At 41.6% G+C, this 25,342-nt stretch overlaps 1 protein-coding gene across 4 annotated transcripts in view; it reads right to left on the bottom strand.

Moving 5' to 3' along the window:
• Positions 1–25,342, bottom strand: part of zbtb20 (zinc finger and BTB domain containing 20) — a 345,434-nt gene that overhangs the window by 38,670 nt on the left and 281,422 nt on the right. For 3 of the 4 annotated variants that reach the window (XM_078232540.1, XM_078232543.1, XM_078232542.1), the window contains exon 3: positions 1,777–1,888. The exons of the other annotated variant lie outside the window; for it this stretch is intronic. The gene's annotated coding sequence lies outside the window, so the exon portion shown is untranslated. The remainder of the gene's footprint in view (positions 1–1,776; positions 1,889–25,342) is intronic. 4 annotated transcript variants of the gene reach the window in all.

Genomic DNA, 25,342 nt, shown 5'->3' with positions numbered 1-25,342 from the left:
TACTTCACTCCCAAGAACAAGATCTAACACTGCTCCTTCCTCGTTTGGCTAGAAATCAAGAATGTTTTCGTGTGCACGTTTCAGGAATTACTCAAATTCTGATGCAAGGCCACAGGCCTGAAACGTTAACTCAATTTTGCCAGATTCCCCACTTTTATTTCAGGAATTCCTCCCCCTTTTTGTCTTTTATTTGGTTACTCTCCTAGTCAATATTAGGATAATTAAAATTCTCCATTAATACTCTGCCGCAGTTTTTGAAGTCTTTTGAAATTTGGCTTCAAATTTATTCATCTATCTTTTACTCACTATTTCAGGGTCTGTAGTAAACACTCCATAGTGTCGTATTTTAACCCAACAGACCATCTGCGTCTATGACTCCTTAACCACATTATTCCTCTCCAGTGTTATACGTTTTTTTGGTCAATAGCTCCTATTTTCTTCTCTTTTCTGAATAGCTGGTAGCCAGAAATATTAAGTTTCCAACCCTCCCCTCCTTTGAGTCAGGTCTCTTATTGCTACTATATCTAGACCTACGTGGTCTGCAGCTCACCAACTTTATTTACTGCGCTCAGCATATTTACATATATATTCACTCCAAGTTCATTTCAGACTACCTCTGATTTACACTCTGTCTGATTCTATTCCTGACCTGAGTACTGCTGTATTTTGCCTCTCCCAGTCCTCTGTGCACCTTATTTCTTCTGTCTAACTTATCCTGGTGTCTACCCTTGCCAAACCAGTTTCATCTCTTCCCCACGGGAGTACCTTCATATGAAGACATTGGTCGCAGCTGTGTTGATGTGTAACTTGTTCACCTTGAACAGGTTCTACTCTGGAACTGGTTCGTATGCCCCAGGAATCTGAAGCCTCCACCCCACCTCCCCTGCACCATTTCTCAAGTCACAGATTACCTGTTTTGTCCTAATATTTTTATGCTCACTTGTGCATGACACAGAGAGTAATCCAGAGCTTACACCATCTTAGGTCTTACTTTTTAAACTACCTCCCTAGCTGTTAAAACTCTGCCATCAGGACCTAGGAATATACAACCATATTCAACATGTTAATACGGTAACCAGGGTAGTCACCATGGTCATATCATATAACAGACTCAATATCAGACCTCTATATGTGGGTGTGGAAAATTGAGAAATAATGACCAAAATAGTTCAATTTCAGTTCACCGAAGCTATAGGAAAAAGAATCTATGGTTAATTCCAGATTTCATAAAGGACTAGTTTTACTAAAATTGTGTAACAGTTAATCAGGTAAATTGGTGAATTTAGTGGGGATGATGCGGATACTGAAAATAAATGAGGAAACCATGTATGTTCCAAAAGTCAAAAGAGGGACAGAGTCAGCTTAAGCTAAGGTGGAAAGCTAGTCACGTCTAAATGTATGAGACATATTGATGTATCAGCTGGTCTTTACCAGTTGGACATTTTTTGAACCCTTCTCTCTACTGCCTCTTTCCCTTTCTCCCTTCTTTAAACCCCTTGCACCCATACTTTTGACTAGAATCTCTCTCTCTCTCCCTACCCCAAAACATTTTTTTTACTAAACAAATGGAGGAATTTGTAGAAACTGGCTTCAGTTTGCATAACTGTCAGGTGATATACTCTCATTATAATGTACCAAGTATTGTGGAAAGCAGTGTGACATCTTGAATATTTACCACAGCATCACCTGCAGGAGGAAGAGATATTACTGTACTTGTAACAACTCCCAATGAAACATGCACCAATTATACTGACTTGCATATATAAGATAAATTACCTTGAAAATTTGCAATGTAGCCCCTGTATTGCACAATCTGGTTACTGGGTCCACAAAATTGTCTCATACTTTCCAAAAATATATTCCAGCTGTCATTTTATTTTTCAGTAACCTAAAATAGAAATGTAAATGGAATTTTTACAAAAAACACATTTTGCAATTGCATGATTAAATATATTCAGTGAATTGTCTTTGGAATATTTCACTACCCTCATTCAGGCCTGTTCTTGTCTCAAAAAAGATGGACTTCGAATGAATATTTGTATCTGATAACAATTAAGATACTGCAGTTATATATTTCTATGCATTTTGAGCGTGTGCAGTTTGCAGATTTTTCCAGAATGCAATCTGTTTACCATCAGGGCAAGAAGGTATAAAGGTATGTTCATTCACCTTATAACAGTGAGAATTTAAAAAAGTCTAAAAGACTTCGAAATAAATTCAAATTTCGAAGCTTCCATTCAGGCAATTAACATATTCATTTAAATATACAAATTTATGTTATGAAACATTGAACAGATTCCCAAATCCCAAATGGTGCACTATTGATGAGAGTGACAGAACTCTAACCCACAAATTTCTGACCTTTAGTTTTAAAAATTAATATTCGTATGTTTGAAGACTAGAATGGAGCATGAACCATCTGATGATAGGGGAATCAGTAATGCAACTGACAGGAATTTAGGAACAGGAGTCAGTCCATTCCACCCCTTTCAATGATCCATCCTCTAATTCCAATCACTTGCCAGGCCTCCGCATTCCTTAATACCCTTGGCAAACAAAAGTCAATTGATTTCAGATTTAAAATTATTAACCAAGTTGGAATGTACTTTTTTTTGTGAGAGCGCGCGCTCCACACTGCTACCACCTTTGGTATGAGGAAGTGCTTCCTAACTTCTCTCCTGCATGGCCTGGTTCTGATCTTAAGATTATGCTGCTTTATCCTAGAGCTCCTCCAACGATGGAAAAGTTTCCCTATCTACTCCTTTCAAATATCCCAAAAACCTCATTAAAACACGCCTTAACTTTCAGAGAATACAAGACTAGCAGGTGTAATTTCTCTTCATAATCTATTCCTTGCGTCTCTGGTACCATTCTGGTAAATCTGTGTTGTAGTCTTCCTAGGCCAAGATATAATTGCTCAAAAACAGTTCGTGGCAGTACGAGTCCTTCTCTTTCACAAGGATATTCTACTCTGCTCCATCCAATATCAAACCGCAGAAACTTCCAATACTCCCAAATTCCCTCCCAAACTCTGCTGGACCTCTGAATCTACCCCTCTCAGACTTCCCCAATCCACACAGCTAGATCATGTGATATCACCTACATCCATTTTTCAGAAACAGCATTCCCAGTTCTGGCTAATCTCAACTATTCCAATCATTCCCAGATCTCAAGAGCATTCTTTCCAATGGCTCAAAATTAGGATCCTTCTCCCAGCAGTTACAGATCCCAAAACTTGCCAGAATATTTTTGACTTCCTTTCTAGTTCTTATAAAAGTTATGACTCAGTATAAGTGATGCCACAGGACACTTACCAGTTTACATTAACTACTGAATGGCAGTTGTTGTATGAGACACAATGTGATGCTTCAATAATGAAAATACCTGTCATAGTACCACCTATGTATACTGATAGGCAATAAATACTACAGATATTTACAATGTATTTTCAATGGAATGTGTGGCCCAAGTACCAAATTTGATGCAATTTTAGTTGATTTGCACTGACATTGCTTCTACTTTTCCTTCTGTCTTTCTCTTCTGCTCCTCTCCCTGAATCTCACCACTTGGTGGTGGTTAAGAATCAAAAACAGTGTATCTATCGCCCACTATCAGTGAGTGATCTGATTCCTTTGTCTCCTTAACCAGACTGAAGAAACCTTACTGAGGCATGCATAGTGTAAACCATGAGGTGTCAATTAGAATACTTAATTCTTGTACCAAAACGAGAGAGGAAAAGGTAAGATTGAAAGAAATAGGAGTGAGAAAGAAAAAGTACACGTTTTCCATTACACAAATGAGACTCCACTTCTGTAAAAGTGAACTTTCAGTGGTAGAGAGGTTATTTGGTAATAATTAACTTTATTACACTGATAAAAGAAATGATCCACATGTAATGGACAGACCAACCTTTTCTGTTGATTTTAGTGGGTATCTAACTCCATGCCCTTACACTGTGTTTAAATGTTCAATCTCTGGCTGAGATCATGGTATAGCACACCTTTTGGAGGAGTTGGGAAATTCTGACAGCAACTGCCTGTTTGTGTATTCTTTCATGGAATGTGGGCGGATATCACTGGCTAGATCAACATTTGTTGTCCATACCTAATTACCTTGAAAAGCTGGTGGTGAGCCACCTTCTTGAACTGCAGTATTTCCAAATTTAACTGCGCATGTGCAGCTACAGCCCAAATTATTCCTTAATGCTAATTATTTCACCAATATTCTTTCTCCAAAATACAGGCCATTATGTAATTATATAAAAAATGCACATTTATCTCCTGTTACATGGCACATACTTAAGAACAAGTGTAGTAGTGTGGTTTTCAGCTGAAGTGGGACTACAGGATGAAAGGTAATCAAACAAATGCATTGATGTGTAATTTAGGCCCCATTTTAACTTTAATTTAACATTTTTATTGTAAACTCTTATGTCCATATAGGAAATGAAATTCTTCCATATAAATTTGACATGCTCAATTTACACATTCCCAACAATGATGGTGCTACAGTGCCTCTAGATCAGTGGCATTCACGAGGAAAACAGTGATGACCGATTGGGATATTGGGCAATCTTAACTGGACTGTAAATAGAATTCTAACAAATTCATTGCAGTTCATTTCTTTAAAAAGCACCTTGGTCCGTAAAACAAAAATGATTCTAAAAGGTAAATACATTAGTAACTATACACTGTACAACAAGTGTGATCTAACCAAGGCTCAATATGTATTGGGCATAACTTTCCCAGTCTTCTTTACACATGGCATCCTTGCCTTCTGATTAATGCTGGTTGTCGAAGTTCAATTTTTAAAATTTTTAGTAACAAATGATAATCATTATATTTATGTTATTTACTTATATTTTCATTCTCTTATTTAATTAACTCCTTTACAGCTATCCTTTGTTTCGCATTCCTAATATATTCATGGAACAATGGCATGCAAAACAAAAACAAGCTACACAAAAATCACTTTCCCATAAGAAACCATGTAAATAATTTTTACATTAAAAATCTATTGACTGCCTTGAACCTAACTGGCCCCAAAATCCTCTCACTAATTTTTAACAACTCTTTCTATTTATCTGCCGCTGGCTGACCCTCACACTGACCAAAAGATGATGAAAGAGATTTTTTAAAAAAACTCTTTCATTGGATGTGGGCGTCACAGGTAAGGCCAGTATGTGTTACCCATCTCCAATTGTCTTTAAACTGAACGGCTTGCTAGGCCATTTCAATAGTTAAGAGTCAACCACACTGGTGGAGTCACATGTAGGCCAGGTTAGGTAAGGATGGCAGATTTTGTTTCATAAAATACATTAGGGAGCCAAATGGCTTTTCACAACAATCATGACAGTTGGCTTGGTCACCATTATAACCTGCTTTATATTCCAGATGTATCAATTGAACTTAAATTCTACCTGGTGGGATTTGAATCCATGTCCACAGAGGATTAGCCAAGGCGTCTGGATTAATAGTCCAGTGACAATACTACTACTCCACTGTCTCCCCTGTTTTAAGGAGCATATTAAAAGAGAAAGAGAGGCAGAGAGGTTTAGGGAGGGCATTCCAGAGCGAAGGGCCCTGGGCAGATGAAGGCACAGCTACCATTTGTGGAATAATTAAAATCAGCAGTACTTAAGAGACCCAAATTGAGAGAACATGTATTTTGGAGGGTTGTTAGGTTGAAGATTATTACATGGATGTGGAGGGATTTGAATACAAGAATGAGAACTTAACATGAAGGGATTGCTTAACTAGCAGCCAATGTAGGTGACTGAGCTCAGAGGTGTTGGGAAAACACGAGAGTGTGAGTTAACACATGAGGTCATCCAAAACTATGCTGCCTAAGTTTTGCAAGTATAAGTAAGAGGTTGGCCAGGAATGGTATAGTCAAGTCGAGGTTAAAAAAAGGCATGGATAAGAGTTTTGGCAAGAATTGAGCTGAGACAGTTGTGAAGTCGGATGAAGTTAGAGAGGAAAAAATAGGCAGTTTTGGACAGAGTACATTGGAAGAAACTTCCAATTGGTAGAAGGGTCTAGAGGCAGGGAACTGCGATTTAAGGTGAATGACAAAATAACAAAGGCAACAACATTTCTTTTTTTTTGCACAGTCAGTAGTTATGAATGCTTTGTCTGAGAAAGGCAAAAAGAGAATTTAGGTAATTACCTAAAAAGCAAAGATTTGCAGGTCTACGGGGAAAGGATAGGGGTGTGGGACCGACTGAGTTACTTTTGCATGGACACCACATGTGTTTTTTTGTGCTATGATCATTTTATAGTTATATCTGGTCTGAAGCTCACTTTGGGGTCAAATATGATGCCTAGATTGTGAACAGTCTGGTTTAACTTCACACCGTACCCAGGGAGAAGAATGCAGTTGATTTCTAGGGAATGGAGTTAGAAGTTACTGGGGTTGAGAAGGGGGAGAAAAGAACAAGTTTTTATAGTGAAGAAGTCCAAATACTAGACACGTGGATAGGGAATTAACAGCAAAACAGCTAAATAAAGAGAGAAAACTAACATGCAACCTTTCCTCAAATGTCTAGCACACATTATTGTCATAAGTTAGAATGAAGAAATAAGTGACCCCAAAACATTACGAGGGAAAAGTAATTCTTTTGGCCTGGTATACCAGCTACAAAGATATTCCACCAATCTAATGGAAGAGCTGAATACTACTGATCCAATTAAATCCCCACTACATGTTAAATCCTCTTAACGTTTCTCTGAAAGGAGCTGATACCGTGAAAGAAAATACATTCACAGTGGGAATCTGGACGAAAATTATTAAAAGAATGTCCTCAGGTTAAAACCAAAATTCCTAGCATATAGGCCGAAAGACAGAAGCTTTAAGGTAGGCAGTGACTTACTTGGTCGTAGTCAAAATACTGAGAGAGAGAGAAAAGTTCAGATTAACTAAGGACTCAGTACCACATCATGCCAACCATGAATTCACCTAGTGGGCAGGAGAAGTGCCACCATTTAATACTTGTAAAACTAAAGAGACAACTATTATAAAGTTCAGAAAAGCGGAAGAATGTGGATTTTCCCTAAATCAATCCATTCCTTTATTGGATCTTGGTCCAAGACTTCTGTCCTCCACTCTTGTAGGAGCTGCACTCAATGGTATCCATCAGTTTTTAGGATTTAGTAAGGGGAGGTCGTGCCTGACAAACCTGTTAGAGTTCTTTGAAGAAATAACAAATAGGTTAGACCAAGGAGAGCCAATGGATGTTATCTATCTTGACTTCCAAAAGGCCTTTGACAAGGTGCCTCACGGGAGACTGCTGAGTAAAATAAGGGCCCATGGTATTCGAGGCAAGGTACTAACATGGATTGACGATTGGCTGTCAGACAGAAGGCAGAGAGTTGGGATAAAAGGTTCTTTCTCAGAATGGCAACCGGTGACAAGTGGTGTCCCGCAGGGTTCAGTGTTGGGGCCACAGCTGTTCTCTTTATATATTAACGATCTAGATGACGGGACTGGGAGCATTCTGGCCAAGTTTGCCGATGATACAAAGATAGGTGGAGGGGCAGGTAGTATTGAGGAGGTGGGGAGGCTGCAGAAAGATTTAGACAGTTTAGGAGAGTGGTCCAAGAAGTGGCTGATGAAATTCAACGTGGGCAAGTGCGAGGTCGTACACTTTGGAAAAAAGAATAGAGGCATGGACTATTTTCTAAACGGTGACAAAATTCATAATGCTAAAGTGCAAAGGGACTTGGGAGTCCTAGTCCAGGATTCTCTAAAGGTAAACTTGTAGGTTGAGTCCGTAATTAAGAAAGCAAATGTAATGTTGTCATTTATCTCAAGAGGCTTGGAATACAAAAGCAGGGATGTACTTCTGAGGCTTTATAAAGCACTGGTTAGGCCCCATTTGGAGTACTGTGAGCAATTTTGGGCCCCACACCTCAGGAAGGACATACTGGCACTGGAGCGGGTCCAGCGGAGATTCACACGGATGATCCCAGGAATGGTAGGCCTGACATACGATGAACGTCTGAGGATCGTGGGATTATATTCATTGGAGTTTAGGAGGTTGAGGGGAGATCTGATAGAAACTTACAAGATAATGAACGGCTTAGATAGGATGGACGTAGGGAAGTTGTTTCCATTAACAGGGGAGACTAGGACGCGGGGGCACAGCCTTAGAATAAAAGGGAGTCACTTTAGAACAGAGATGAGGAGAAATTTCTTCAGCCAGAGAGTGGTGGGTCTGTGGAATTCATTGCCACAGAGGGCTGTGGAGGCCGAGGCGTTGAGCGTCTTCAAGACAGAAATTGATAAATTCTTGATTTCTCGAGGAATTAAGGGCTATGGGGAGAGAGCGGGTAAATGGAGTTGAAATCAACCATGATTGAATGGTGGAGTGGACTCGATGGGCCGAATGGCCTTACTTCCGCTCCTATGTCTTATGGTCTTATGGTCTTATAGTGTCACTGGTGGTGGTGGGGGAGTGCTTCTCAAGCTCACTCCTGTTGCTCCCCCACCCCCCCACCCCTCAGAGAGGCAGCCAGTGATCCTCAGGTACTGACAGGGACAAAGATTAGCTGGTGCACACCTGTAGGCCATCCACCTAGGTGACTCCGAGATTGCCCAACCATCCAAATCACCTCTGTGAGCACTTCAGCTCCAGTTCCATAAGCCAAGGAACAAGGCACTGCCACAAGGTAGGACCTCAAAAGCAGGTGGTGGGCCCCCAAGTCTTGGCTCTCCTGAGGAAGCCCGCCATGGTCATCACAGACAACAATGCATAGCAGTCAGTAGGCTGCCTCCTCCTCACCTGTGGATGTTGGGTATGCACCCAGATAGAGTGGCAGGGTAAGGAAGGCTAAGATGTTGTAGTTGCATAGTAAGAAGTCTCACAACACCAGGTTAAAGTCCAACAGGTTTATTTGGCAACACAAGCTTTCAGAGTCTCAGGCTCCTTCTACAGGTGAGGTCACTCACCTGAAGAAGGAGCCTGAGACTCCGAAAGTTTGTGCTGCCAAATAAACCTGTTGGACTTTAACCTAGCGCTGTGAGACTTCTTACTGTGCTTACCCCAGTCCAACGCTTGCATCTCCACATCGTAGTTGCATAGCACAGGCATGGGTGTTAATCATGTGCACATAACGTTCTGTATTCCTGTAAATACACTCCCACAAATTTGACTCTTTCTATTGCTCCTGGCTGCCCTCGTCCCCGAGGAGCCAATCTTGCAGCCTTTGTGGACCCTGAAAGATGTCAGGTATCTGAGTAGCTGAGAATGTAGGAGTCATATACACGCTTTAGGAATCAAGCACATGGATGTGTTTGGTGTGGTCACAGACCAGCTGAACATTCAGAGAATGGAATCCCTTGCGGTTCACATAGTTGACAATTTGACGCTCCAAGCGTCACGATGACACCTGCACCAATGGAAAAGAGAGATCGGCACAAATCCTAACACTCTTGCTTCCTGGCTTGGCTGATCCCAGTTGCAATGCTCTAAGTTGTACGCCCTTGTGAAGATTGCATCCCTGACCTCTTGGATGCACTTGTGTGCAGAGGCTTGCAAAATCTCACAGGGGATCCTGTGGACCTTTGGCAGGAGTCCCTGGTATATGAATTGAGTGCTGCAGTCACTTTCAGTGACAGTGACAATTGATCCCCCCCCCAAGTCCCCATGGGGCCAAATCTTGAAGCAGGTGGGAGGTGAGATCAATCGGTTCCCTAGATATGACGTCATCTGCAGATATGGCAAGTGCCATCTGTAGTCTCCGTGTCAAACGAGACACCTACAAGCAATAGCTCTCTGGGGTTCATCCTCGGTGTGCAGAGCAGGCCCTGCCACTTCTTCCTCTTGACGGTCCTGCTCCTGCCTTTCACGAGTCAAGCATTGCTGTTGACGTCTTCTTGTTCTTCTCCCCTGCCGATAAGCAAGTAGAAGGACAGCGAGATCATCAGGCTCCATGTTCCTGATGGCCTCCACAGTGCAGTATCAAAGAGAGAGACTTGATGGCTAGCATTTGTCTACTAAGGTCTACTCTTTAAGGTATGGGGACCACCAATTTATGAAGAGCTGATAGCAGCAGCAAAGTGATTACGGAGAATAATGCCGAGAAAGAAGCAGACAATAAAGGCATACGTGACACTTGCGGTGGACTCTGGGTAAATAGGGCAAGACTCTTCCATGGATGGGAAAATCTGAATCAAGGACACAAAGATTGAGATTTTTACTGGATCAGTGATCAAGAACAGTGGTTTTGACATGCTGAACTTTAAGTACAGATTGGCTCTCATTGAGGCTCCCCATTCAGAGCTGTCAACTGAGTCCAAACCAGAATACTAGGAGATGGGAGACTGAGTAAGAGTGAACCGGGATCTTGGGTTTATGTCACACTATCAGTAACCCCCACAGCTTGCCTCCTGGACTTGCAGAATCTCACTGGCTGTCCTGTCTGGAGACAATACACTCCAATACACAAGATTTGGTAGCAAATGCCATTAGCTTTCGGAGTGCTGCTCCTTCGTCAGATGGAGTGGAAATCTGCTCTCAAACAGGGCACAGAGACACAAAATCAAGTTACAGAATACTGATTAGAATGCAAATCTCTACAGCCAACCAGGTCTTTAACCTGTGCTTAATGCTCCCTCCTCACTCACATTGTCTGTATCTTTAAGACCTGGTTGGCTGTAGAGATTCGCATTCTAATCAGTATTCTGGAACTTGATTTTGTGTCTCTGTATGCCCTGTTTGAGAGCAGATATCCACTCCATCTGATGAAGGAGCAGCGCTCCGAAAGCTAATGGCATTTGCTACCAAATAAACCTGTTGGACTTTAACCTGGTGTTGTTAAAACTCTTACTGTGTTTACCCCAGTCCAACGTCGGCATCTCCACATCAAGAGTGACACTGACAGGGGAGCCTAACTGTAGTGTAGTACAGGAAGGTGCTAGCTTTAGTTAAAAGGGTAAACATTAGTGGATATCATATCAAGATGTAACAGTACTGTTGTTAGTTATCAGTGCAATCTTAGTGAATTATTAATTACTGATGGAATCTAATTTCCTGTCACCTTTGGTTTCCATCTGCAAGCCCCTCTCCCATCTTTAGTTTTCCCTCCTCCCTACCTCAATCTCTCTTTACTTTGACTACTCACTGTAATTCCCCCTGGATCTTCGAATCTATTGCACAGCAGCTGCTGACACACAACTATGAGCTACAAGGAACTCACTTTTATTTGGCAAATGCAATGACCTGAGTCGGTGTCACATGGTCAAAGCATGTGATTAAGCATCCAGGAATGCCTCTAGAGTTGAAAAATCCAAGACTGAGCAAAGTTGGCAAAGGAGGATAGTATGTTTTTCAAAATCAAACCTGTGCCAAAACTTATTACATTTGGTTATAAAGACTGGCAAAATATTTTTGCGTTATGAGTAACGACACAGCGTTTAAGATCAGATATCTGTTCCCGCTGCTGTTATGATGGGGGTGGGGTGGTAAGGCCTTCCTGTTTGCAACATAAACCAAAGCCTCTGTCCCATCAATTTCCTCGTCAGGACACAGAGTGTGGGCTTAAAAAATACTGCCACCAGAACACTAATGTTATAACGTGAAATAAAAACAGAAAATACTGGAAATACACAGTAGGTCAATTGGCATTTGAAAAAAGACAACAGATTAATGTTTCAAATGGATATCTCACTCAGAATTATTTTTTGGTTATTTCCATTAAGATAGCTACCATCTCTCAAACAATGCAATCATTCCACAAATAAAGCTGTATGTAAAACAACAATTATTATTGCTCAATGTAACTGAACAAAATTAGATCTAGGTTCCCAAAGAACAGTCGGCCTTAGAAAGAGTGCAGAGCAGTTCTCCAGGGTGTTACCAGGCCTGAGGGATATCAGTTATGAGGAAATATTGGAAAAGTTAGGACAGTTCTCCCTTGGAAAGGAGAAAGTCAAGAGCTAACATGATGGGAGGTTCTCAAGATGATGAAAGGTTTTGATAGAATAAGTAGAGAAAAATAATTTCCTCTGGCCTGTGGCTCAAAAACCTGAGGTCATGAATTCCAAATTATTGGCAAAAGATCTAAAGGGGCAATGAGAAGAAATCTTTTCACTCGAGAGAGCTTTTGGGATCAGGAACTTTCTACTTCGAGCTGATTCTATAAATAAGCTTAAGAGCTAGTTGGACAGGTAGCTGGGGGATAAAAAACTTACAGGATTATGGACAAAAAGCAAGGATGTGGTAATATGCCTGACTGCTCTTCCCAAAAGCCAGCACAGACGTTACAGGCTCTAGGCCCTCAGCTATGCTGAAAGTTTCTATAATCAGTGGTGCCAAGTAGGCAGCATCATTAGGAAGATCAAGGTCAGTTATCTTTTAAGCACAACCCAATTTCCCAGTCCGCACTCACTAATCAGATGGACCCAATTAATTTTTAAATTAAATGAGAACATTTCATTTTTCCAAGTATATATCAGGAAATCCTTATAAATTATAGTAGAAGGAGAAAACAGTACACATTTTAAAACTAGTGATATTCAAAGTAATAAAATTTTGTATCATGTCCTAATTACTGAGTTATTTTGAAAGGATCTGGAAGGCCAAAGTGGATCAGGTAAACTCATTCAGACTTAAAATGTGACTTGAGGTGCAAAAAATAAACTTACACACAAACAAAGATAGTTTTAAAAGCAATTTAAAGTGTACTTGCTATAAACAATTTGCTTCCATTTTTTTTTCTCCCTCACTTGGCTCCAAGCGACACTGAACATTGTTTAAAATGGTGTGGATATTATCCTTCCTCCTCAGCACAAGTAAAAACCATTTAAGCTCTCTGTATATTATGGGGGATTTTCGAATACACCAAGGACCATGATTAAGTCCTACCGCCATTTTGAGTACAGCATAACCTAAATCTGAAGCTTGGACTGAGATCAAGACAAAAGCCCATGTGGAATAAGAGGAATAATTTGTACACAACTGAGTTTAACCATTAACAAGTGAAATATCATTAAGGGTTTAAAACTGGGGATAGGGCAAAACAATTGTACACAACTATGATTTTCACTGGCATCAGAGTTGCAGAAATGCAGCTGGACAAGACACTAGGCACTTAACGCATATGTAATTTAGTTCCGTTGACACCTTAGATTGGAGCAATCCATTTCTAAAATAAGCGAGCTGCAAACGGTGAAAACAAGGCAGCTTTAAACATGAACTGTAATCCTGCAGCTAGCTACCAAAAACAACAGGCTCTTCGATTTGAAAAATGCCTGTGTTTAGAATGCACTTTTCTGGCCAACAGCTGTCACAGTTGGGTCCTGTACAGAATGCATACTTGGAGGCAATAAAGAGTGGATGGCAAGAAATAATTCCAGATTAAAACTGTTCCCGACATATTGAATTACATACCATTTATATTCACTCTAAATATATAATGCAACTGTTATGACCTGCTGTAAAATAAATGATTGACATCTTTTACCACTGTGGTTCCTATGAATTGTTTTCATTGCCAATACAAGTTCCTCAGTTCTACTCCACTAAAACTATAAAACATTAGATTTGATAGTGAATAAAGTAAAACATATTCATCTTTAAAGGAAAGATTAATGGTAGTTAACAGATGTGAAAATCAAATGTGTATTTTTGCCATCTGATAAAAGCACCGTGATAAATGGGATAGATTTTGAGAACAGATTCTAACTGGGCATCCATGAGGCTCTGCGGGACATCAGCAGCAGCAAAATTGTACTCAACCACAATCTGTGATCTCATTGTCCGGCAAATCCCCCACTCCACCATTGCCAGCCTGGGATCAACCCGTGTTCAAGAAGAAGTGCAGGAGGGCATACCAAGAGCAGCACCAGGCATACCAAAAAAAATGAAATGTTAACCTGATGAAGCTACAATGCAGGATACTTGCATGCCAAACAGCATAAGCAGAATTAGTAGACAGAAGTAAATGATTCCACAATTGATGGATCAGATGCAAGCTCTGCACTCCTGCCATTTCCCCTTGAGGGTAGTGAACAATTATACAACTCCCTGGAGAAAAAGGCTCCACAAATATCCCCATCCTCAATAATGGGTGAGCCCAGCACATCAGTACAAAAGATAAGGCTGAAGTATTCGCAAAACTCTTCAGCCAGAAGTGTCGAGTGGATGATCCATCCCGGCCTCCTCTGGAGATCTCCAGCGTCATAGATGTCAGTCTTCAGTCAATTTGATTACTTCACACGAGAGCAAGAAACAGCTGAAGGCACTGAATATTGCAAAGGCAACGGACCCTGATAATTGTACTGAAGATTTGTGCTCCAGAACTTGCGGTGCTCCTAGGCCAAGTACAGCTACAGCAGTGGTATGCATCTACCCAGCAATGTGGAAAATTGCCCAGGTATGTCCTGTACACAAGAAACAGGATACACCTAACCCGGCCAATTACCATCCCAACCGTCTACTCTCAATCATCAGCAAAGTGATGGAAGGGGTCAATCACAGCACTATCAAGTGGCAGCGCTTAGCAATCACCTGCTCAGACACTCAGTTGGGGTCCTGCCATGTTCATTCGGCTTCTGACCTGATGACAGCCTTGGTTCAAACATGGACAAAAGACCTGAATTGCAAAGGTGAGAGGAGAGTGACTACTCTTGACATCAAGGTTCAACCGAGTGTGGCATCAAGGAGCCCTAGCAAAACTGGAGTCAATGGGAAACATGGGGAAAACTCTCTGCTGGTTGGAAGCATTGTTATATAAGTGGCTGCATGATTGCTTTAAGAGCGAGTCACATGATTTGATGGTGATGTCATTGGGGTGTTTCAAAAGCTCTGGTTTAGCTTCATTTTATACTCTGTACAGGCAACAGCTCCGACAATAAATCTATTGTTGTTATTTTGAATCTACATGTACAAACCACATCCTTTCCTTTTTTGCTTAAAACCCTCAACCCCTAACATCGGACATTACAGGAATGGAGGCCGCCGGCAACCCTGGAGCTCAGAACACTGCCACAGTGGGTGGGAGAAGCAGCTACAGGTGAATCTTCCAAATTCAGTGTCATCAGGAAGGTTCATCTTTTAGCCTCAAGAGTGTACCTGGAGATTCATTCTTTTTAGGAGTCCCATCTTCTTTCTTCAACAGTGAGTCAGTGGTGCCCTTTATTACGTCACCCAGATATGATGGCAGGACGCACGGCATCATCCACCCTGCCATGGAATGTGCCGCTAAACCCCCAGGTGCTTAATTAATGAGCTCAGGGCCAGAAGATACGTGTGGTTATCCTCTGGAATAACAGCAGTTTCCTTTTCAATTTGCCAAACAGCAACTTCTCCTGTTCAATCATGTCTAAGAAGATGCACTTTAGGGTACATCAAACCACTCTTCACACAGGTACTTTAAGAGTCAAGACAACAGTTGTCAGAGGACTGTTCATAGCAAACATAAGGAGGGAGTGTTAACAAAGTAATAATATATACCAGAACTATATTTGTAACATGATCAACTTTTACAATGCTCATTTAAAATGTGCGAACATAGCTTTCCCAAAGTAATGAATTTTAAACAGAAAATTTTTTTTCTTAAAACTTAGAAGACAATATTTAGTCAAAAGGAACTTTTGAACTAATAGAAGTCAAATTTGGCCATTAATTACTTTAGTACTTAGATACTACAGATCTTCCTTTCCCTACTGATCCTACCCTCGGACAATGTTATGATTACAGAAGTTATTTTTCTTTTTTTTTCCCCCCAAGAGTTTTATTGGCCAGAGTGAAGGATTTTTCGAGTAGGTAATGAATTACTTATTCCTCTCCTCTCCCCCACCCAATTTTCTCACCGAGCATCATGATCACATATTCCCAGGTTGAGGACAGCGTAGTTTCCTGCAGAGTAAAGTTATCTCTAATTTGTCCCAACACCATGTCTTAACACAAGCTCAAAAGAACACCAGCTGCAATGATATGACATTCCTTCATTTCTAACATTTGCCATTTTTATCTGTCAGTGCGAGACTGTCAGTTTGTTGTGCCAAATTAGGATACATTTTGTACAACTTAACTCCTACTTATAAATTAGGTTAAGTTTGTCCAACTCATTTCACAAGAAGCTTTATTGTCAATCAAGGGAAGAAAATATTAACATATATGAACCTCTTTCTATCTGACATTTGGACCATGGTGCCTTCAGGTATGAATTACTAGGATTATCCATCATCGACAATAATTAAATTACATTTTTTCACTTGGAAACATTTCATACACTTACTTAAAAAATATATTGAGAGGCTATCAGGTGCAGAAAAAGAATATCAGTGAGTATAACTTGCTTAACCACTATATTGCTCTACTGAACAACACTTTATATATCTGCTATCTTTTATACATGAAAATTTTAAGAACCACGAAAAGAGACAGTACCCTTGCCCAGAACTACTAAGGAAATAATAAAACCTCATCCATTCCAGCAGGCTGAGATCATGAAGTGTCAGGAATCATTTTGTGAGACTCCAATCATGATGTGGAGCATGCTTAATGGGAGTATTAAAACGGCCCTGAGTGTAAAAGCACAATCTCCAATCTGCAATCTTGTAGAGTGCATCCATATAGTTAGCATTTTTTCTCATGATAAATTGTTGTGGGAGCTATTCTCAACGGACAAATAATTAAAGTTAATTATCGATATACTCCCTTGAAATGAAAACAATATTCCTCCTGCTCAAGTGTTATTAATGATTTCTGTCACAAAACCTTCTCTACCTAGGGATAATGTAGTAACCACAGGCAGGAATTTGTTTTATAAGTTGTGGGAGAGCTTGAACCATCTCCAAAGCCTTCACGTCCTGACTGGGTTCTCTCTTGTTGGGGAAGATGATTGCCTAGCAATGATGTTACTTGCCATTTAGCAACCAAAGCCTGAATGTTGTCTAGTTCTTGTTGCATATGGGCGTGGACTGCTTCATTATCTGAGGGGTTGCGAATGGTACTGAACTGATCATTGCACAATGAGCGAATATCCCCACTTTAGAACTCATCATGGAGGAAAGGTCATCGATGAAGCAGCTGACGATGGTGTGGCCTAGGATGCTAACCTGAGGAACTATTGCACTGATGTCTTGCGACCGAGATGACAAACATAACCATCTTACTTTGTGCCAGGTATGACTCCAAAGAGAGGAGAATTTCTCCCCTGAATCTCACGGACTTGAATTTTGGTTGGGCTCCTTGATGCTGCTTGGTCAGATGGTGTCAAGCTCATTCATCCTCACCTCTTGAATTCAGCTGTTTCGTCCATGTTTGGACCAAGGCTGTGGGTTAAGGTCTAGAGCCAAAGATTGTGGCCAGCACTTCTGCAGTTTCAAGCTTACTTCCCTCATTAACCAAGGATACATACACAGTGGAGTATATACTTCACAGCACTTACCAGGGTTGTATATTTGAGTGAACAAAGAAAACATTCCCCTTTATGCCTGCACTGCAGCTAATGTTGTAACATTTTGTTTCGCTGGCCAGAAGTGAAAAATCTGAATAATTATGCATTTTTGGAATCTATTCAAAAACTGATTTGATTAACAAGTTTATTGTAGTATAAATTGGATTATGGAGTCTTAAAATCTTAAAAAGAGACTATGAACCGTGCAATCTGTGTGTGTGAATATTTGCATGTTCATTCAAAATTACTATGCTATTTTAGTTAGATGATTGCTGCCTCCTCTGAAAAAAGCATACATATGTACATGTAATATTGCAGTGATTTTTGTGCTTAAATTTCTCAGTTTTGTTGAATTGGTAATATCAGTCTATCCATGCCTCTTCTATGTGATCACTAGACTGACAGGTTTTCAACTACATTGTATGAGTCACTCGGCCTCATCCACAGAAAAAGTGAAAAGAGTGAGATCAGGTAGATTGACTCCAGAATCCGCCCAAGAGATTGACTACTGGTATTATTTAAGAAAACAAGTACAATACTGCTTATATATTCTTGCCACTGTCTGTGCGGAGTCTGCACGTTCTCCGTGGGTTTCCTCTGGGTGTTCCGGTTTCCTCCCACAGTCCAAAGACTGGTTAGGTGCATTGGCCATGTTAAATTCTCTCTCAGGTGCCGGAGTGTGGCGATTGGGGGATTTTCACAGTAAATTCATTGCTGTGTGAATGTAAGCCTACTTGTGACTAATAAATAAACTTTAATAAACAATAGAAACTACTGGAAATACTCAGCAGGTCTGGTCGCAACTGTGGAAATAGAGGCAGAGTTATGTTTCAGGTCTCTGACCATTCAAATGGAGTCATTTGGCAAATGGAGTTTAACCCGGATAAATGTGAGGTGATTCATTTTGGTAGGACTAATTTAAATGTGGATTACAGGGTCAAAGGTAGGGTTCTGAAGACTGTGGAGGAACAGAGAGATCTTGGGGTCCATATCCACAGATCTCTAAAGGTTGCCACTCAAGTGGATAGAGCTGTGAAGAAGGCCTATAGTGTGTTAGCTTTTATTAACAGGGGGTTGGAGTTTAAGAGCCGTGGGGTTATGTTGCAACTGTACAGGACCTTGGTGAGACCGCATTTGGAATATTGTGTGCAGTTCTGGAAGGATGTGGAAGCGCTGGAAAGAGTGCAGAGGAGATTTACCAAGATGCTGCCTGGTTTGGAGGGTAGGTCTTATGAGGAAAGGTTGAGGGAGCTAGGGCTGTTCTCTCTGGAGCGGAGGAGGCTGAGGGGAGACTTAATAGAGGTTTATAAAATGATGAAGGGGATAGGTAGAGTGAACGTTCAAAGACTATTTCCTCGGGTGGATGGAGCTATTACAAGGGGGCATAACTATAGGGTTCGTGGTGGGAGATATAGGAAGGATATCAGAGGTAGGTTCTTTACGCAGAGAGTGGTTGGGGTGTGGAATGGACTGCAGTGATTGTGGAGTCAGACACTTTAGGAACATTTAAGCGGTTATTGGATAGGCACATGGAGCACACCAGGATGATAGGGAGTGGGATAGCTTGATCTTGGTTTCAGATAAAGCTCGGCACCAACATCGTGGGCCGAAGGGCCTATTCTGTGCTGTACTGTTCTATGTTCTATGTTCAAAGGTCACATTTGAAATGTTAACTCCATTTCTGAGAATGCAAGAAATAAAAGCAGGGATAGACTATTCAGCCCCATTCCTACTCTGCTATTCAATACGATCATGGCTGGTATCCTGCCTCAACTACATCTTCCTGCTTGCTCTCCATATCCGAGACAGGCTGAGTGAGTGGGTGAGGATCTGGCAGATGGAGTATAACGTTAACAAATGTGAGGTTATTCACTTTGGAAGAAATAATAGCAAATTGGATTATTATCTAAATGGAAAGAAATTACAACATGCTGCTGTGCAGAGGGACCTGGGGGTCCTTGTGCATGAGACGCAAAAACCCAGTCTGCAGGTGCAACAGGTGATCAAGAAGGCAAATGGGATGTTGGCTTATATCGCAAGTGGGATAGAATATAAAAGCAGAGATGTCTTGCTGCATCTGTACAGGGCATTGGTGAGGCCGCAGCTGGAATACTGTGTGCAGTATTGGTCCCCTTATTTGCGGAAGGATATATTGGCCTTGGAGGGAGTGCAGAGAAGGTTCACCAGGTTGATACCGGAGATGAGGGGTGTTGATTATGAGGAGAGACTGAGCAGATTGGGTTTGTATTCGTTGGAATTTAGAAGGCTGAGAGGGGATCTTATAGAGACCTATAAGATAATGAAGGGGCTGGATAGGGTAGAGATGGAGAGATTCTTTCCACTTAGAAAGGAAACTAGAACTAGAGGGCACAGCCTCAAAATAAAGGGGGGGTCGGTTTAGGACAGAGTTGAGGAGGAACTTCTTCTCTCAGAGGGTGGTGAATCTCTGGAATTCTCTGCCCACTGAAGTGGTGGAGGCTACCTCGTTGAATATGTTTAAATCACGGATAGATGGATTCCTGATCGGTAAGGGAATTAGGGGTTATTGGGGTCAGGCGGGTAAGTGGAACTGATCCACTTCAGATCAGCCATGATCTTATTCAATGGCGGGGCAGGCTCGAGGGGCTAGATGGCCTACTCCTGCTCCTATTTCTTATGTTCTTATGAGACACCATAAATCCTGCCATATCAACCTTGGCACTTCATAAACATCCGCTGTCCCTGCAGTTAATTCTTTTGGAGCTCAAGCATATCGGGTGCCCTGGATATATTAGTTTGTAGTCCTTTAAATTTCTTCAATGCATGTTCCCTGCTGATATTACAGGAGTTCTTCACTCTTTTTAACTCCTTGTTTATCCTCTTTCTGGCATGTAATTGTGTTTTCTATTGTGAAGACAAACACAAATGGGTGGGATTTTCCAGTCCTGCCTGCTGCTGAGATCGTCCAGTCCCACCGAAAGTCAATGGATTTTTGGCTGGCCGCCAAGTCTCCCATGGCAGCTGCCCCCAACAACAGAGCTGGAAAATCCCAGCCAAAATATTTGTTCAATATCTCTGCTATTTCATCATTCCACTGAATAATTTCTCCTGTCACTGCCTGTAAGTGACCAAAGTTTACTTAGCTACTCTGCTTTTGATATACTTGTAAAAGCTCTTATAATCCTTTTTTAAATTCTTGACTCATTTCCGCTCATATGCTTTTTATCAACTTTTCAGCCACCTTTTACTAGTTTCAAAAACACTCCCAATCCTTAACAACATTCTTAGCCTCTTCTTTTAACCCAACAACATCCTTAAATTCCTTGATAAGCCATGGATAGATCTTTCTCGCTGTGTTTTAAGTTTTAATGCATTTTTGTTTAACATTATGAAAATTAAGGCTGATCCAACAGTATCAACAACTGCATTCAATTTATGTAACATCTTTAATATGCAAAAACAACCCCAAGAACTTCACAGATGCATCATCAAACAAAATCTGACAACCAGCCATGTAAGAACATTAGAGCAGATGATCAAAAGCTTGGTCAAAGAAATACGTTTTAAGAAACATCTTAAGAGGAAAAAAAAGAGATGAAGAGCATAGGGAGGGAATTCCGGAGTTTAAAGCCTTGGTAGCTGAAGGCACGGTCACTACTGATGATGAGATTAAAATCAAGAGGACTGAATTGGAGGAGCGCAGATATCTGAAGGAGGAAGGTAGAGATAGGGAGAGGTAAGGCCATGGAGAATATTTGAAAACAAGGATAAGAACCTTAAAATTGAAACACAGCTTATCAGGAAGCCACATAGGTTAGTGAACACAGGGGTGATGGGTAAATGGGATTTGCTGAGAGTTAGGAAACAAGCAAACTTTTGACTGACCTCAAATGTACGGACAGTGGAAATGGTAAGTCCAAGAATAGTCAAATTGAGAAGTAACAAAGACATACACGAATGAGTTGGGGATTGGGTGGAGGGGGAGGGCCCCTTAAACTGCGCTCTCTCCTGCCACTTCCACCCTCACATCCAATAACAAGTACACAGAATTTATTAGTTTCTTCATCATCAAGCTAGAAACTGTTGGATTAACTGCTTCAGCTGCGTCTCATTTTCCCATCTTATAATAAAATACTCCCAATCCACTGCTGCTCCAGTCCTGAACACAGTCCTTGTTCCTCCCTCATCTACATTACACTCACCTTGTTTCCTTTATCCTATTCCTACTAAATCTCTGACCACCAAACTTCCATTTCCAATTCCCAAATTAGCCTGAATGTAAAAAATTCCTCTCCCTCAGCACTGTCTCTACCTTCCCATCCCCATTCCGTCAAAACAGACATCATCACTATTTCCTTAAAATACCACTTTCAATCCTTCTGTGCTCCCTGACAATGCTATGATCAGCAACCTCCTTTTTATGTTCCTTTAACATGTTGCTTTCCAGATCTGTGCTCGTATCTCTCACAGCTTCCAGTTTAAAACCCTTCAGTCTGGCTTGTATCCCTTCCACAGCTGCAAAATTACCCTGACTACAGATTCTGTTCAGCTTGTTGATCGTACCACCTTCCTTCACCCATTATCCAACTCACTGGGATTGTCTTCTCTTCCAATCTCGCCTATCTAATCACAACCGGAACATATCTACACCAATGGCGTTGCTTCCCACTGCTGCACCATAATCTCCTCAATTATCCCTTGCTCCCCTCACCTTTTCCTTATTTGTATGCTTCCTTTCAGCAATGCCCATCATGAGATCAGGTACACTAATTACTCTCCACCAGCTTTCTCAACTCTGCATCAGTGCTGTCAGATTGCCAGTCTTCAAATATAGGATCTACCCTGCACCATGAGCTTCTGATTTCCGCTCCCGCCACCCCCCCCCCCTTCCCCCCCTCCACCACCCAACCAACCCCTGCTCCTATTTCTCATCCACATACTGTCCCTTGGCAACATCACTGAAAAGCACAATGTGTGCTTGCTTCCACATGTATGCTGACTACATACCTCACCATTATCATTCTCTACTGTCTCCAAATTGTCCCACTGCTCGTCTGATATCCAGCACTGGATAAGCAGAAAGTTCCTCCCTTATTAGGAAGATTGGAACCCCATTGTCTTCAATCTGGCCCGAGAGCTATGCAAGAGCCTACTGACTTGAGGGAAATAGTGATTTCTATTTCTTGGCCTCTGAAAAGCCAGTGTTGACCATTTCTTCAGTTTCCCTGAAGACATTCCATTTCCACTTGTTCCCATTCTGCTGATTCTGCTACCAAATGACTGTTGCGCTGCCCCTTTCCACATTGTTGCTGATGATGTGCCTTCACTCATATACTAGATCCAGTATAGTCGCTCATCTCCGCCGGACTCCTGGAACAACCTATTGCTAGCTCAAGGTTGATTCTCTACGCCTACTCCATTCTCCATTTTGTACACCTTAGACAGTGCGACACCTAGCAATTTGCTGCTCCAACAGCACCTGGACAATAATTCATCGTTCTCCAAGTTAGACTCGGCCCATTTACAGATCAATTTCATCTCACCATGACTAAGTTTTGAATCTTTGTTATTAATTTCTCCGTTTACAACCAGGACATATCTATCCTAATCTTTACAATGTCTATATAACCTGAATATTCTCCAGGTTCACTCACATAAGCATTTTTGGTTACCTCTCTGGACCAGAGCCCATTTCTTTGACCTCTTTTTAAAATTTCTCTTCTCATTTTTTCTTGTGGATCATTTTCTCTCCTTCTATGTCTGTTACCCACTTGCGCTTCCTTTTGTTCCTTTCCCTTCCCCACGCTACCAAATCTCTCCCTCTACCCTACCCTATTCTTCTCCTGCCACCTTCTGGGGCTCAACATTTTCTTTGATAAACCCATATAGTCTTTGCCTCTCTCAAGGTTCTCCAAATGTTCCATCAGATATTTACTGCTGCTTCCTTACAACAACTGCCCTATCTTACCCTTTGGCTGACTTCCCCATGCAGAACATCCACTGGACATTATCCATGCCAATTTTCTTTCTATCTCCTCACCCCTCTGCCAGTGGCTCAAGAATCACTGCCCCTCTCTGTATGTCTATTGTGATTTAAACCTTTTTCCTTCCATATGTTTTTAAAAAAAAAAATCAATGATGCTGTTCACATCATAGTTTTGACACATGTTTGATAACATCTTTCCATTATTGAAGTCCACCTACTTGGCTATTCGTTTTGCCGCCTACTTTGTCCAAATTGAAGTGGCCTCATCACAAATTCTCACCTGGATCTGTTCCAACACTCCTTTTACACTTTCTCCTCCTTTGAGCACCTCCCCAACCTTCCGATATTTCCTTGAAAATCATTGCTCTCTACTGCACATTAAGTTCCATGTTGCATTGTTCACTGTGATATACTTACTCCTTTCCTCTGCACTCAGCAACGTCAACCTTCTCAACTTATCGTGCCTTCTGTCTGCTGAGTTTACTTGCCACCTTTGTGATCTCAGTTTTGGATAGGCTCAAATTTGGTGGAATATGGGACTTGGCTAGGACATAGTTGGGTCTGGAGGTAACTAAAGCATGGATGAGGGTTTAGCAGAAGACTAAGCTGAGGCTGGGGCAGAGATAGGCAGTCTTACAATAATGGAAGTAGTTGGTCTTAGTGGTGGTGAGGAATGGGGTCAGTAGCTCAGTTCAGGATCAAATAGAATGCCAAGGTAATATATGGTCTGGCTCAACTTGAGACTGTGGTATAGGGAAGGGGATGGAATTAATGGAGAGGGGGCAATGTCTTTTAAAGGTAAAATACAGTAAATAAGCCACACAAATTTCGCAAGATTCCACAGTGCTTGATGTAGCTTATTAAATTTGTCTTTGCACATCCCATTTATTTGACAAAATTGAAATGTATTTCAACTGACCCAAGTATGAAAATGAAACATGGGCCTAGACTTCTTCAGAGTGGTAATTAGCAATGGATTGCCACTCCATGCCCAATTACTTCGGTACATTTCTAAACCCGTCCAATTTAGCCAGACAGTGCAGTGCATCCCCAGGATCCAGCATGAATGCGGCCACACTCCCTTTTTAACATTACTGGTGTTTAAAGGGATTTGGGGAATGGGAGGGATAGGAGTTTGCAGGCAGGGGTGGGGGCAGGGGGGTGATCAGAGGTCAGGGTAGGAGGAATTGGTGATTGGGGGAAATCACAAGAGAGGTCAGGCTTCAGGGGGTTAGGCCTCAGTGACGGAGGGAGGTGGAAGGCAGGGTAGAGTATCGGGCATTGGTTTGGGTCCAGTTGGGCCTGGGGGTGGTGAGGGTGAGAGTTGAGCCAGCGGGGTGGAGGCGAGGGGAATCTCTTCAGGATGTGGGGTATCCTGTGAGGGAGGGGGTAGTGAGAGGCACCTGGGGGTTGGAGGGGTGAGAGACCCATTGGTGGGGTGGGAGGGGGTACTTTTCAGGGGACTGGGGATAATCCTGCGAGTGGGGTAGGCAAGGTGTGGAGGCAGAGATCCCTGGGGCACTGGCAGGTTGGGAAATCCTGTGGGTGAGATGGGAGGGGGAAGTCAGTCAGGGTCTATAAAATTATTTACCCAGAAGTTAGAAGAGGTTTAACTTATTCTAACTTTTTCTGGGTAACAGTTAACATAACCCAGTTGCAACCATCCAAAGTTTGCGATTCTAAATCACATTTTTGGATGGTTACCAGTGCAGGGCAATTTCCCAGGAGATGGTTGCATTTCTGGGCAATTGCTGTGCAAACCCTTAACTGTGAATGTTCGAAGGGGATCTCCCTGGCCCTCCACCTGCAGCCCAGTGCTGGGGAGCTTGGAAGTTAAGGCCCATTAATTTGGGTATAGTCCAACAAGAGAAACACTGAAAAATGCCTGACAGAACTCAGTATTAACATTTTAGGTAATGAATTACCAAATAAGTTCTGAAAAGAAAAGTAATTTATGTTAGTTCAGCATATG

Source organism: Mustelus asterias, chromosome 17, assembly GCF_964213995.1.
Source record: "Mustelus asterias chromosome 17, sMusAst1.hap1.1, whole genome shotgun sequence".
NCBI lineage: Eukaryota > Metazoa > Chordata > Chondrichthyes > Carcharhiniformes > Triakidae > Mustelus > Mustelus asterias.
The sequence above is the reverse complement of the archived record's forward strand: the minus strand, read 5'-3'. Positions and strand labels throughout refer to the sequence as shown.